Here is a 15,062-nt window from a genome sequence, read left to right as displayed (position 1 = left end):
TTAATAAAGAAGAAAATTAATTCATGGCAGGATCACATGAAAAATACAGCAGTTATGTTTTATTTCAACAAAATAAATATTTGTTTAGTTAAGAGAGAATATTCTTTGGCATTTTAGACCATTTTAAAGTTAAGAAAGTGGTAACAAGGAAGGAATGATATGTTTATCACATAAACCCAGAGGGTCTTAATCAAGCACCGTAAGTTGTTAGAACCAGCGTGGTTAGGGTGGGCTGGCTGTTACTATGCAGCGGTCGGCGATGCCATCCACACCAGACCACAGAGTGAGTGATGTTTCCCAGAATTGTGCAATGTTTCATTCTTAGTCTGAACATTTTTCTAGCACAGACATCAAACTGTAATGTGAATATGTCATTTTTACCCTGGGGACTCATAACCAGCTTCACACCGACCCACGTTAGTCATTTAACACTGGAGTGTGATTAAACTCCACCCTTCTCCTGAGTACTGCTGCTGTTTTGACTCAAGGGTGCTAACTTAATACTCTTTCCCTTTTGGTAGGGTTAGCTTTTATACTGTACTCAGCCATGGTACTGTTTCTACCTACTGACCAAGAAGGGCCGGTGGGGGGCGGGGCGGGTGTTGGAATTACATCACTTTCCGTGCTAGTGTGATTTCTGAACTGCCGTTTTAGAAGTATTAGTTCTTTTAAACATCCATGATGGACCCAGCTTTCAAAAATCCTGGAGTTATAGTTTTTGAATTATGCTAAGGCTCATACATAGATCATTTTTAAAAAAGAATTGTCATTTGGGAGCAAATGTTCATAGATTTGCATTCCCACTTCTGTTCTAATTTTGGAGTCTGTAAAGGGAATTTAAATTTTAAAGTACTGCCACAACAGGTCTTCTCTGACTCTTCATTCTCAAAACTAACTCTAGCCAGATATTAATTTTTGTTGGTCTTTATATCATTTCTGCCATTTTACTCTCAGACTTTCTATTCTCAATAGTAGCAGCTCTCCCCTTTCCCGGCTACCCTTTTTAAGCAAAATTTTGAAGAAGGGTTTGAGCCAGGTTACCAAAGCAGACATCTTCATCGTTCGTTAATTCCACAACAAAGTGAGTGAGTGCTACAAATTCCCCACCTCATGGAGCTTAAGTGTTGATTGGTTTTGCTAAGATAAATGATGTCTTCATACTTTCGGTCTGTCTTAGGCTTACATTTTTACTTCATATAGTAGACTTCTTCGTGACAGAGCAGACTGTTGTTCCTGTTCTCGTTGAATTCCTATTTACTTTCAGTCTTACTTCATCAATAGGTGTGAATTCCTTGAGTGTACGATAATCTTATTTGCTTGCAGCCAAGGTCACTTTCTCTTCTGCCATTTTTTACTGCATCTGTTACCACCCTCTTAAATTCTCTGCTAGCTTCCATTACTGGTCATATCAAGTGAAGCTTCAGCTTACCCTCTGGAACCGTTAACAAACCTGGAACTACGTGATTTTTTTATTTTTATTTTTTAATGTTTGTTTGTTTATTTATTTATTTATTTATTTTGGCTGATCCTGGTTGTAGTTGCGGCACTCGGGATCTTCGTTGCGGCACGCGGGATCTTTTAGTTGTAGCATGCTGACTTCTTAGTTGTGGTATGCATGTGGGATCTAGTTCCCCAAACAGGGATCGAACCCAGGCCCCCTGCATTGGGAGCGTGGAGTCTTATCCACTGGACCACCAGGGAAGTACCTGGAACTATGCACTTTTCATCTCTCTCTATCACTTTGAATCCACTCAGAAAAAATCTGAGTTTTTTTATCTGATCATCTTATTGCTAGTTTTAAGACTACCCGATATTATTAATTCACAGGTCCCTTCTGCTACCCATTTTTAGTTTGTTACTTAACAAGCTTTTACATTTGCTTTTTCTATCCAGCTTTTACTTATAAATTAAAGATATTCGAGTTCTCCCTCTCTACCTTTCACTCTCCCACAGTTCAACAAATAGCTTGTAATTTTACTGTTCCTAGGGAGTCAGTTATATAATGCTTATAACAATGGGAATATATAGTTTGTTGTAATGTCTATATCTGTTAGTGAGTTGGGTTCTCCTTGCATGTATTTATCCTCGTTGTTATTGTCTGTATTTTGGAGCTAAACTTGCTTGAGATTTCAGCTCTTCCCATTTACTAGTTGTGTGACCTTAAAGTGACTTCACTCTCTGGGCCATAATTTCCCATATCTGTAATAGTAATAGTTCTTACCTTAGGGGGTTGTTGGCTGGCTCTGAGTACCTGGCGTTTAATAAATGTTAAATAAATGTTATCTCTTATTATTATTTTTTAAAAATATTTATTATTTATTTGACTGCGTCAGGTCTTAGTTGCAGCATGCAGAATCTTTCGTTGCGGCACGCGGGCTTCTCTCTAGTGGCGGCACGTGGGCTCTCTAGTTGTGGCACAGGCTCTAGAGTGCACAGGCTCAGTAGTTGCACTGTGTGGGCTCATTAGTTGCAGGACATGGGCTTAGTTGCCCTGCAGCATGGAGGAGCTTAGTTCCCCAACCAGGGATCGAACATGCGTCCCCTGCATTGGAAGGTGGATTCTTTTTTTTTTTTTTTTTTTTTTTTTCTTTTTTGCGGTATGCGGGCCTCTCACTGTTGTGGCCTCTCCTGTTGCGGAGCACAGGCTCCGGACACGCAGGCTCAGCGGCCATGGCTCACGGGCCCAGCCGCTCGGCGGCATGTGGGATCTTCCCGGACCGGGGCACGAACCCGTGTCCCCTGCATCGGCAGGCGGACTCTCAACCACTGCGCCACCAGGGAAGCCCTGGAAGGTGGATTCTTAACCACTGGACCACCAGGGAAGTCCCTCTTATTATTATTAATTAATATCAATTTTGGATCTCTGAATACTTAATAAATACTGTTGACAGTGCAGTTGGTTTTAATGCAAACAACTGAAAAAAGCAAGCTGTCCTGATATGGATCTTAACATATGCTACTGATAACAGTCTCAGTAAAATACCTGATTATTAAGTAAGTTAATGTAGCCCGGTGCTTCATTTCATCAACCTACACTAATTCAGTCTCAATGGAAATTGCATACTACCATCTGACATTAAACTGACTACTACTGGAGCTTGAGCAGAATAGTGGTGGTATTATGACAACTGTTAATTATTTTGTATTATAAAAAAGGCAGTCTCTTGGAAGGAAACATTCCTCTTTTGAGAAAAGTCTTATATGAGCAAATATTGGCTCACAACTCAGATTATAAATTTTAATATTAATTTGTTTGACCTTAAGTTTTTACTTCTGTTATGGTTGCTCTCAGGCGCTAGTGATGAAATGAAAATGCATGTAAACTTCATAGGAATAGGGAGTGCTACATGCAGTAAATATTTTAAAACGTTCTGAGAAGACATGGCTTTTGTTAGTAATAAATAATAAACCTCTTATTAGACATATTTTTAAAAACTAAATCACCGTTATCTGTATAATTGTATTTCCTTTTAAAATGCATGTGGGGACTTCCCCAGCGGTCCAGTGGTTAAGAATCCGAGCTTCCAATGCAAGGGGTGCGGTTTCGATCCCTGGTTGGGGAACTAAGATCCCACATGCCATGTGGCATGTCCAAAAAATAAAAAATAAAACAAAAATGTGGATCCATGACAAAATTAAATCCTGATCATGTTTGTTAGCTTGATGAAGGAAGGTTTGATGGCCTCAAACAGGAGAGGTGAGGCTAATCATTTCGGGCAAATGGAATCAACTACAAAATTACCTATAATTTGGCGGTTTTACTAGTTTGCTAGGGAAAATTATAAAATGAAGAAAAATTACAAGCTATTTGTTGAACTGTGTGAGAGTGAAGGATAGAGAGGGAGAACTCGAATATCTTTTATAAGTGAAAGCAGGATAGAAAAGGCAAATGTAAAACTTGTTAAGTACAAACTAGAAATGGGTAACAGAAGGGATCTGTGAATTAATAATATTGAGTAGTCTTAAAACTAGCAATAAGATGATCAGATGAAAAAAAAACTCATAGATTTTTTCTGAGTGGGTGTTCTTGCCTGCTGGTTGGTTGCAGCACTCCATGGACTTTTTCAAGGACTGATACCTACACCTCCTGCTGCCTGTGATGCCTTATATATATTCCAAGGCAGCCTAACAGGTAAGATGATCTTTTGGGGGTACATATTACAAATTCATGTTTAAACATCTATGCAGACTTTTCTTTTTTGTTAAAGAGGTTTTTTTGGTTTGTTCATTTTTATTGTTGTTATTTATTTATTTATTTTTACTGTGCATGAGGACCAAATTAATGTGTGTTGAAATCAGATGCAGAAGCTTAAAGGCCCTTCCTCTGTATACTATTATGTACTGTTTTAGGGTTGACATCTAAGTCCGAATCATGGCAGAGGCAAATCTTCCTTAGTCTCGGTTGGGGTTATGCTTACACATTAGACCTCTGATGATGCCTTTAGATTTTTAAATGTACATTGAGGTGGCATGAAACACCAGTAGAGCTCCACAGATAGGAAGGATGGATCTAGTACATTCTACTCCAGAGCTTTATCCCTGGAAAGTTATGTTAGAGACCTGTTAGTTTAAAAGCTGTGAATTCAGTAGTTAAAACAGAAAAGATTGGGAAGTTTGATTCTTTGAATAGTAAAATATGGCAAAATATACCATACCAAAGATAAATAGCATAGTAGTAGGTGAAATAATTCGAATACACATTATAAGCAAAGGCTATCTTCTTCAACATACACGCGCGCGCACACACACACACACACACATACATCAGTTCTTAAAAATTATTAAGAATGAGGTGGATTAGCTCTTAGAAAAAGTTTGAAGAGGGTCTGAACAAAGGAAGAAATACAAATGGCCAATAAAGAGTGGAATTGCTGGGGGTCATAGACTGTACAGGTTTTTAACTTCATATAGTAATGTTGTTTTTCCAAAGTGGTCTTATCAATTTGCCTTCATACAAACAATGGCTAGGAGACTCGGTTGAGTTGTTCCTTTCAAAAATTTAGTGTTTTTACATGTCTTAAGTATAGAATAGCATCTCATTGTGCTCTTTTTTTTTGCGGTACGCGGGCCTCTCACTGTTGTGGCCATTCCCGTTGCGGAGCACAGGCTCCGGATGCACAGGCTCAGCGGCCATGGCTCACGGGCCCAGCCGCTTCGCGGCATGTGGGATCTTCCCGGACCGGAGCACGAACCCATGTCCCCTGCATTGGCAGGCGGACTCTCAACCACTGCGCCACCAGGGAAGACCCCCTTTCTTGTTTTTAATACTACTGTATCATCTACATCTTTTCATCCAGTTTTTTCAAATAGTGTCTCCATTTAATAATCTTTTTAAGAGGATAATTTGGTGTTTTAATGATTAAAACAAGTATTTTATTCACTGCGATTATTATTGCAACTTTCTATCAATTTCTTTTTTATCTTACTAATTTTGCTTCTCTCCTCCTTAAAACCTTTCCTATTGCCTTTAGTGTAAATTCCATGTAAATTGTTATGACTTAAATTATTCTCCCAGAACTGTCCACTTATTATCTCTTACTCTATCTCATCTCTCACTCTTTTCCAACTTCCTTGTAAACTCTGGCAACTCTGAGTTATTTCCAGTCCCTGAAAATGTCATTCCCTAATTTGTTCTCTCCCATGTTCATTCTCCTTCTTGAAAGTGCCAATTTTTTAAAAAATTTATTTTTTATTGAAGTGTAGTTGAATTACAATGTGTTAATTACTGCTGTACAGCAAAGTGATTCAGTTATACATATGTGTACATTCTTTTTCATATTCTTTTCCATTATGGTTTATCACAGGGTATTGAATATAGTTCCCAGTGCTATACAGTAGGACCCTGTTGTTTATCTATCCTATATATAATAATTTGCATCTGCTAATCCCAAACTCCCACTCCATCCCTCCCCTCCCCTCCCCTCCCCTTGGCAACCACAAGTCTGTTCTCTCTGTCCCTGATTCTGTTTCTGTGTCATAGATAGGTTCATTTGTGTCATATTTTAGACTCCACATATGTGACATCATATGGCATTTGTCTTTCTCCTTCTGACTTACTTCCCTTAGTATGATAATCTCTAGTTGCATCCGTGTCGTTGCAAATGGCATTATTTCATTCTTTTTTATGGCTGAGTAATATTCCATTGTATATATGTACCACATCTTCTTTATCCATTCATTTGTTGATGAGCATTTAGGTTGTTTCCATGTCTTGGCAATTGTGAATAGTGCTGCTATGAACATAGGGGTGCATGTATCTTTTTGAATTGTAGTTTTGTCTGAATATATGCCCAGGAGTGGGATTGCTGGATCATATGGTAATTCTGTATTTAGTTTTCTGAGGAACCTCCATACTGTTCTCCATAGTAGCTGCACCAACTTGCATTCCCACCAACAGTGTAGGAGGGTTCCCTTTTCTCCACACCCTCTCCAGCATTTGTTATTTATAGAGAAAGTGCTAATCTTTTGCTCACCCCTTCTTTCACCTAGTTCAACCTAAGACTTTCCCTATGTTTAGGGCCATGTTCTCTCCCTCTTGAGTGTGTATATAGGTTCTCTAAACATGTTATAATTTCTTGTGTTTGTCCTGGATTTTATGTTGCATAACACAGTAAATCTAATCTTTTTTTAAAAAATTGAGAGTATATGTGTATATATATATATAATTGACGTAGGTGTATGATATAATGATTTGATATTTGTACATACTGCACAGTGATCACCACAATAAGTCTAGTTAACATCTGTCACTGTACATAGTTACAGAGGTTTTTTTCTTGTGAGGAGAACTTTTAAGATTTACTCCCTTAGCTTTGAAGTATGCAGTACAGTGTTATTACCTATAATCACCATGCTGCATGTTACATCCCCATGACTTATTCATGTTATAACTGGAGGTTTGTACCTTCTGACCCCCTTCACCCATTTTGCCCACCCTCCCACCACCTCTGGCACAGATCTGTTCTCTGTATCTATTAGCTCAGTTTTGTTTTGTTTTTTAATCTAGATTCCACATATAAGTGAGATCATATGGTATTTGTCTCTCTCTCTGTGACTTATTTCACTTAGCATAATACCCTTGAGGTCCATCTGTGTTGTCACAAATGGCAAGAGTTCATTCTTTTTTATGGCTGAATAATTTTCATATATGTATCTGTATCTCACATTTTTTAATTCATTCATCCATTGATAGACACTTAGGTTGCTTCCATATCTTGGCTGTTGTAAATAATGCTACAGTGAACATGATAGTGTGTATCTTTTGGGTTATGTTTTCATTTTCTTCAGATAAATACCCACAAGTGGAATTGCTGGATCATATGGTAGTTCTGTTTTTAAATTTTTGAGGAACTGCCGTACTCTTCTCCATAGTGGCTGCACCAATTTATGTTCCCACTGATAGTACCCAAGCGTTCCTTTTTCTCCACATCCTCGCCAATACTTATTTCTTGTCTTTTTGATAGTAGCAATTCCAGTAGGTGAGAGGTGATATCTCACTGTGGTTTTGATTTTCATTTCCCTGATGATTAGTGTTGTTGAGCATATTTCATGTACCTCTTGGCCATTTGTGTGCCTTCTTTGGAAAAATGTCTATTTAGATCCTCTGCCCATTTTTTAATTGAAATTTTTTTTGCTATTGGGTGGTATGAGTTCTTTATAGATTTTGGGTATTAACTCATCAGATATATGGTTTGCAAATATTTTCTCCCAGTCAGTAGGTTGCCTTTTCATTTTGTTGATGGTTTCCTTTGCTGTGCAGAAGCTTTTTAGTTTGATGTAGTCCCACTTGTTTATTTTTGCTTTTGTTGCCTTTGCTTTTAGTGTCAAATCCAAAATATCATCTTCAAAACTTAGGTCAAGAAGCTTACCCTCTATGTTTTCTTCTAGGACTTTTATGGTTTCAGGTCTTACATTCAAGTCTTTTCATCCATTTTAAGTTAATTTTTGTGGTTGTGAGACAGGAGTCCAGTTTCATTCTTTCACATATGGCTGTCCAGTTTTCCCAGCACCATTTATTGAAGGGACTGTTCTTTCCCCATTGTATGTCTTGGCTCCTTTGTCATAAATTAATTGACCATATATGTGTGGGTTTGTTCCTGGGCTCTTTATTATGTTTCATGGATCTATGTATCTGTTTTTATGCCCAGAACATTGTGTACATTAGTATATATTTGTGTATGGTAGTATGTGTATTGGGCATGTTTATTTGTATATGGGAGTGTATCTGAATGTGTACTTATGTGTGTGTATGCATATGTATGCCTGTGTGTGAGAGAACATTCAAGGCAGAGGAAACAGCTTGCAAAAAATCATGCTGTATTTGGGAAATCTTGCACAGTTTAGTTTCCTTCTACTCTTGGCCCATATATATATTTATTTGTGCTTAGTTGGAAGTGCTTGGAACGTAGCATTTTCCTCTGAGCTTTTTCCTACCTAACATTTAATGATTACTCTTCCCTATTACCACATACTTTTCATAATTACCACTTCAATGGCTGCTTAATAGTCCATGGAGTTTATGTCATGATTTACTTAACCTTTCGGTTGCTTTTTAAAAATTTTAGATAATGCTGAAATAAAATTTTAGAAAATGCTGAAATTAAAATTTTTTGTTTTGTTGAATTATTTCTTTATGATAACTTCCTGAAGAGGAATTACTGGATCAAAGGAGGAGAACATTTTTACAGCTCTTGATAAAGCCAGTGTTTCCAAAGGTGGTAACAGTTTTTAAAAAATATGTATTTGTATTTGACATATAACATTGTATGAATCTAAGGTGTACAACATGTTGATTTGGTACATTTATATATTGTAATATGATTGCCATTGTAGTGTTAGCTACCTATGAACACCACATAATTATCATTTATTTTTTGTGATGGGAATAATTAAGATCTAGTCTCCTAGCATGTTTGGTCTTAATACTACAGTATTGTTGTCTGTAATCACTATACTGTATATTAGATCTCTAGGACTTACGTATCTAGTAGTTGCAAGTTCGTATCCTTAAACAACATCTGTACTATTCCCCCTCCCCCCAGACCCTGGTAACCACCATTTTACTCTATTTTTATGAGTTTGACTTTTAGGTCCACATATAAGTGATATCGTACAGTATTTGTCTTTCTCTGACTTATCTTACTTGGCATAATGTCCTCAGAATCCATGCATGTTGTCACAGAGGGCAGAATTTTCTTCATTCTCGTGGCTGAGTAATATTTTATTGTAAGTATTACTACATCTTTATCTGTTAATTGGTTGACAGGCACTTACGTTGTTTCCATATCTTGGCTCTTGTAAATGATGCTGCAGTAAACATGGGAGGCCATATATCTCTTCAATATCCTTTTTTTATTTCATATGCCCAGAAGTGGAATTGCTGAATCATATGGTAATTCTATTTAAAATTTTTTCGGGAACATTCATATTGTTTTCTGTAGTAGGTGAACTAATTTACATTCCCACCAACAGTGTACAAGCGTTCCCTTTTCTCTACATCCTCTTGTCTTCTTGATGACATTGGTTTTATTATTTTCTATCATTTTCTTTTTTCTTTTTTAACGATTTCCACTCCTAGCTTTTTAAATCCCATTCTTTGTCTTTCTTTGGGTTAACTGTGTTTTCTTTAGCTTGCCTAAGTTGGACATTTAGCTAGTTATTTTTCAGCTCCCTCATCTAATAATAGATAAGTTCTTTGAGTGATAGTCTCAAAGCTCTGCTTCTGTTGAATTTCACAAGTTTTGAAGTTTAGTGTTTCTTTTTACTGTTCAGTTTCAAGTATTTATCAATTTCCATTATTGCTTCTTTGAAACATTTTTTTCTTAAAAATGTTTTTATTATGAAGTATAATATATAGTTGGAGAACCACACAAAACATAAATATTAGACAAATACCCTAGCCATCACTTAGGTCAGTAAATAAAACTTTGCCAGTCACCAAAGAAGCACCTCCATTTCTCATCCAAATGATAACTGCTTCCCTCTCCAGAAATAACACTTTCTTGACTTTTATAGCTTTCACTGTATTTTCATTTCTTTATAGATCTATTATCCATATGTGCATCCTTAGTCATTACAGTTTAGTCTCGCCCATTTTTTTTTTTGGCGGTTCTATAACTTTATTTGACAATCAACAGTTCTCATCCATATCAACTGTCTGTAGATTTTTGAAAATGGTGACAAGTACATAGGTAACCGACATGTAGAGCTTGTTTGGTGAATCTTCATCTTCATTACATTTTTCTGGACAACTGCACACAGATACGGTATGGGACAGTCCTTATTCCTTTGGCCCAGACAGCTTTGTTGAGCCTGGTGTCAGTGTGTACATCTGGAGTTCCCATCTCCTTCATGATGAATTTTTGGATTTCTTTGAGTGCCTGAGGGGCACGCTTCTTGAAACCCACTCCATGGATGTGCTTATGAATGTTGATAGTGTATTCTGTGGTCACCACCTCGTTGATGGCAGACTGGCCCTCCTTCTTCTTGCCACCCTTCTTTGTGGGAGTCATCCTGCTGGGCTCCAGTTGGAAAAAACAGCTAGTCTTGCTCATTTAATAAATCTTTAAGTCTCTAATAATCAACAGGTCTCCTGTCCATCTCTTTCTGTTCTACATGTTTTATCTGTTGAAGAACTTGGCTTATTTGATATGTATTGTGGAAGTTCCCACAGTCTGGGTTTTGCTAATTGCAGCCTCATGGTGCAATTTCAGCATGTTTCCTTTATCTGTATTTCTTGGAAATTGACAGCTGGATCCAGAGGTTTGATCAGACTCAGGTTCTATCCCTTTAGTAAGACTATGTGGTGGTGTGTTCTTTTATTAGGAGTTACACAATGTTTGGTTTCCTTTTTTTGTGCTGGCATCTATGTATGCTTATTGCCTAGATCATTAACTTATTGGGGCTGCAAAATGATGATATTCTGATTCTTTTTCTTCATTTATTAGTTGGACTGCTTTAAAAAATTTTTTTTATTGGAGTATAGTTGATTTACAGTGTTGTTAGTTTCAGGTGTATAGCATAGTGAATCAGTTATATATCCACTCTTTTTTTTTAGATTCTTTCCCATATAGGCCATTACAGAGTATTGAGTTCCCTGTGGTATACAGCAGGTTCTTATTAGTTATCTATTTTATATATAGTAGTGTGTATATGTCAATCCCAATCTCCCAAATTATCCCTACGCCTCTTATCCCCTGGTAACCATGTTTGTTTTCTACATCCATGACTGTACTTCTGTTTTGTAAATAAGTTCATTTGTACCCCTTTTCTTTAGATTCCATGTATAAATGATATCATATGATATGGAATGCTTTTATAAATAATTACTTCACTTCTGTTTGCTTACACAGTGATACAGTTTATGTAGAAGAAAGGCAGGATAAATGCTTGACGTTCTTTTCCTTTATTTACCAGTTTCGAAATAATGAGATATGTGAAGGTATGACGTGAGAAACAAAACGTTTTCATAGTTTCAACTAATCTCCCACAGATATATATTAATTGCAGAGGGAAAAAATGTAATTTTATAATGGGGCACACCGGCAGAAATCATCTTAACCAAGTGATCAAAGTTGGCATCATCACTAATAGGACAAATGTACACCATATGCCCCTGATGTAATGCACAAGAAGAGCACAATGTCATTTCTGTGGCATTCCTGACAAAAATTATAACTTGAGTCTAATCGTGAGGAAATATTAGACACATGGCAGAACATTCTACAGAGTAACTGGCTATATGCTTCAAAAGTAGCAAAGTCATGAAAGATAAAGACTGAAAAACTGTTTTAGATTAGAAGAGACTAAAGAGACGTGGCAAATAAATGCAATATGTGATCCTGGGCCGGAAAAAAAAGTTTTTCTTTTGTTTTAAGGACCATTAATGGGACAATTGACAGATTTTGAATAAGATCTATAGATTATAGTATTGTGTCGGTGTTAGTTTTCCTTGTTTTGTTAATTGTACTGTGTTTCTGAAAAAGAACGTCCTTGTTTTTAGGAAGTATTTGAGTATTTTAAGGGTAAATGAACATCGTGTCTACAACATACTCTCCCACATTTCAGACACAATTACATATATGTAATTACTACATCAGACGCAGATGATTTAATTGGTGAATGCTACCAAACATAAGAAAGAAATGATACTAATTCTCTACGTTGTCATCCAGAAAATAGAAGCAGAATAATTCCTAACTTATTCTGTGAAGCTAACATTACCCTAATACCAAAACCAGAAAAAGACATTATAGAAAGGAAAAGTACAGAACAATATCTCTCGTGAACACAGATGCAGAAGTCTTCAAAAAAAAGTTAGCAAATCAGATTGAACAATGTATAAAAAGAATTATATACTATAACCAAGTGGGATTTATTTCATGCATGCAAGGATGCCTCAACATTCAAAAATCAACATAATCAATCACATCAATGATCTGATAAAGAACAAAATCATATGGTCATATTAGTAGATGCAGAAAAAGTATTTGGCAAATTTTAACACTCATTCATGATTAAAAGTCTCATCAAACCCAAAATAGAGGGGAACTTCCTCAACTTGATCAAGAATATCTACAAAAAAACCCCTACGGCTAACAGTGTACTTAACGGTGAGAAACTGGTTGCTTTATCCCCAAGCTCAGGAACCAGAAAATGATGTCCCCTCTTACTACTCCTGTTCATCACAGTACTGCTGAAGTCCTACCTAATACAATTAGGTAAGAAAAGAAAAGAAAAAGTATACATTGGGAAGGTATACATTGGTTTTGTTTGTAGATTACATGATTGTGTATGTAGAAAATCTGAAAGAATTGACAAAATATTCCTGTAATTAATAAGCAGTTATATAATGTTGCACGATACAAGGTTAATATGCAGAAGGTAATTGCTTTCCTATTGCCATTTCTGGTATTGTTCACCAGCAGTGAACAACTGGAAGTTAAAATAAAAAACAATACCACTTACATTAGCCTCAAAAAATGAATACTTAGGTATAAATCTAGCAAAAGATTTATATGATGAAAACTCCAGCTCCAGTGAAAGAAATCAAAGAAGGTCTAAATAAATAAAGAGATGTTACACATTCATGGATAAGAAGACTCAATATTGTTAAAATGTTAATTCTTCCCAAGTTGATCTATGGAGTCAACACAATGCTGATAAAAAATACCACCGAGTTATTTTGTGGATATTGACAAATCTATTTTAAAGTTTGTGTAGAAAGACAAAAGACTCTGAAAGGCCAATGCATTACTGAAGAAGAACAGAGTTGGAGGACTGACACTACTGACCTATGAAGACTTAGTTTAGAGTTTTAGAGATCAAGACAGGGACTTCCCTGGTGGCAGTGGTTAAGAATCCGCCTGCCACTGCAGGGTATATGGGTTCGATCCCTGGTCCGGGAAGATCCCACATGCTGTGGAGCAATTAAGCCCTTGCACTGCAACTACTGAGCCCGTGTTCTGGAGCCCACAAGCCACAACTATTGAGCCTACGTGTCACAACTACTGAAGCCCACGCGCCTAGAGCCTGTGCTCTGCAATAAGAGAAACCACCGCAATGAGCCCCTGCTCGCTGCAACTAGAGAAAGCCTGCGTGCAGCAATGAATACCCAGTGCAGCCAAATAAATAAATCGTAAAAAAAAAAAAAAAGCAAGACAGTATGGTGTTGGCAAAAGAATAGACAACTCAATGGAACATAGAGAATAGAATAGAGAGCTCAGAAATAGAGCCACACAAAATCAGCTGATCTTTGACAAAGGAGAAAAAGCAATTTAATGGAGAAAATATATATTTTCAACACATGGCATTGGAACAATTGGACATTTATATGCAAAAACAGAATGTAAACATAGACGTTACACCTTTCGCAAAAATTGACTCAAAATGGATCATAGGCCTAAATGTAAAACCCCAAACTATCAAACTTTCATAAGAAAGCATAGGAGAAAATGTAGGTGACCTTGGGTTTAACAGTGAGTTTTTAGATACAACCTCAAAAGCATGATCTATGAAAGACAAAATTGGTAAGTTGGACTTTATTAAAATTAAAAACTTCTTCTCTGAGAAGAGAATGAAAAGCCAAGCCACAGATTGGGAGAAAATATTTGCAAAGACATGTATGATAAAGGACGGATGTCCACAATATACAAAGAACACTTAAAATCCAACAAGAAAACAGACCAATTTAAAAAATGGGCAAAAGATCTGAATAGACACCTCACCAAAGAACATATACAGATGGCAATGAGCATATGAAAAGATGCTTGCTATCATGTCATTAGGGAATTGAAAACTAAATGAGATATCACTCTATGTGTATTAGAATGGCTAAAATTTAAAAATTGAACAATATCAAATGTTGGCAAGATTCAGAGCACAGGAACTCTCATTGCTGGTGATTCAAAACGGTATAGACACTTTGGAAGACAATTTTGCAGCTTCTAAACTTACATGATCTAGCACTCAACACTCCTAGGTATTTATCCAACTGAGTAGAAAACATATTCACCTGCATACAAATGTTTATAGCAAGATTATTCATAATCACTGAAAACTGGAAGCAACCAAGGTGTCCTTATATAAATGAATGGATAAACAGTGATACATCCATATAGTGGAATATCATTCAGCAATAGAAAGTAATGAGCTATCATGCCACTAAAAGACATGGAGGAACCTTAAAGACATGTGCATAGTGAAGGAAGCTAATATGAACAGCTACATACTTATGATTCCAATTATATGACATTCTGGAAAAGGAAAAACTATGGAGACATTAAAAAGATCAGTCGGGACTTCCGTGGTTGGCGCAGTGGTTAAGAATCGCCTGCCAATGCAGGGGACACGGGTTTGATCCCTGGTTCAGGAGGATCCCACATGCCGCAGAGCAACTAAGCCCGTGAGCCCCAACTACTGAGCCTGTGCTCTAGAGCCCACAAGCCACAACTACTGAAGCCTGCGTGCCTAGAGCCCGTGCTCTGCAACAAGAGAAGCCACCGCAGTGAGAAGTCTGCATACTGCAACAGAGTAGCCCCTGCTCACCGCAACTAGAGAAAGCC

The 15,062-nt window shown here is 37.0% G+C and overlaps 1 protein-coding gene and 1 pseudogene across 2 annotated transcripts in view; one reads left to right on the top strand and one right to left on the bottom strand.

Moving 5' to 3' along the window:
• The window catches only part of FBXL2 (F-box and leucine rich repeat protein 2), an 87,118-nt gene that overhangs the window by 18,157 nt on the left and 53,899 nt on the right, over window positions 1–15,062 (top strand). The gene's annotated exons all lie outside the window — the stretch shown is intronic.
• On the bottom strand, window positions 9,863–12,153 carry LOC125965603 (60S ribosomal protein L31-like; annotated as a pseudogene).

Source organism: Orcinus orca, chromosome 10 (genome assembly GCF_937001465.1).
Source record: "Orcinus orca chromosome 10, mOrcOrc1.1, whole genome shotgun sequence".
Classification (NCBI taxonomy): domain Eukaryota; kingdom Metazoa; phylum Chordata; class Mammalia; order Artiodactyla; family Delphinidae; genus Orcinus; species Orcinus orca.
Note: the sequence above shows the minus strand (reverse complement) of the source record. Positions and strands in the feature narration are given on the sequence as shown.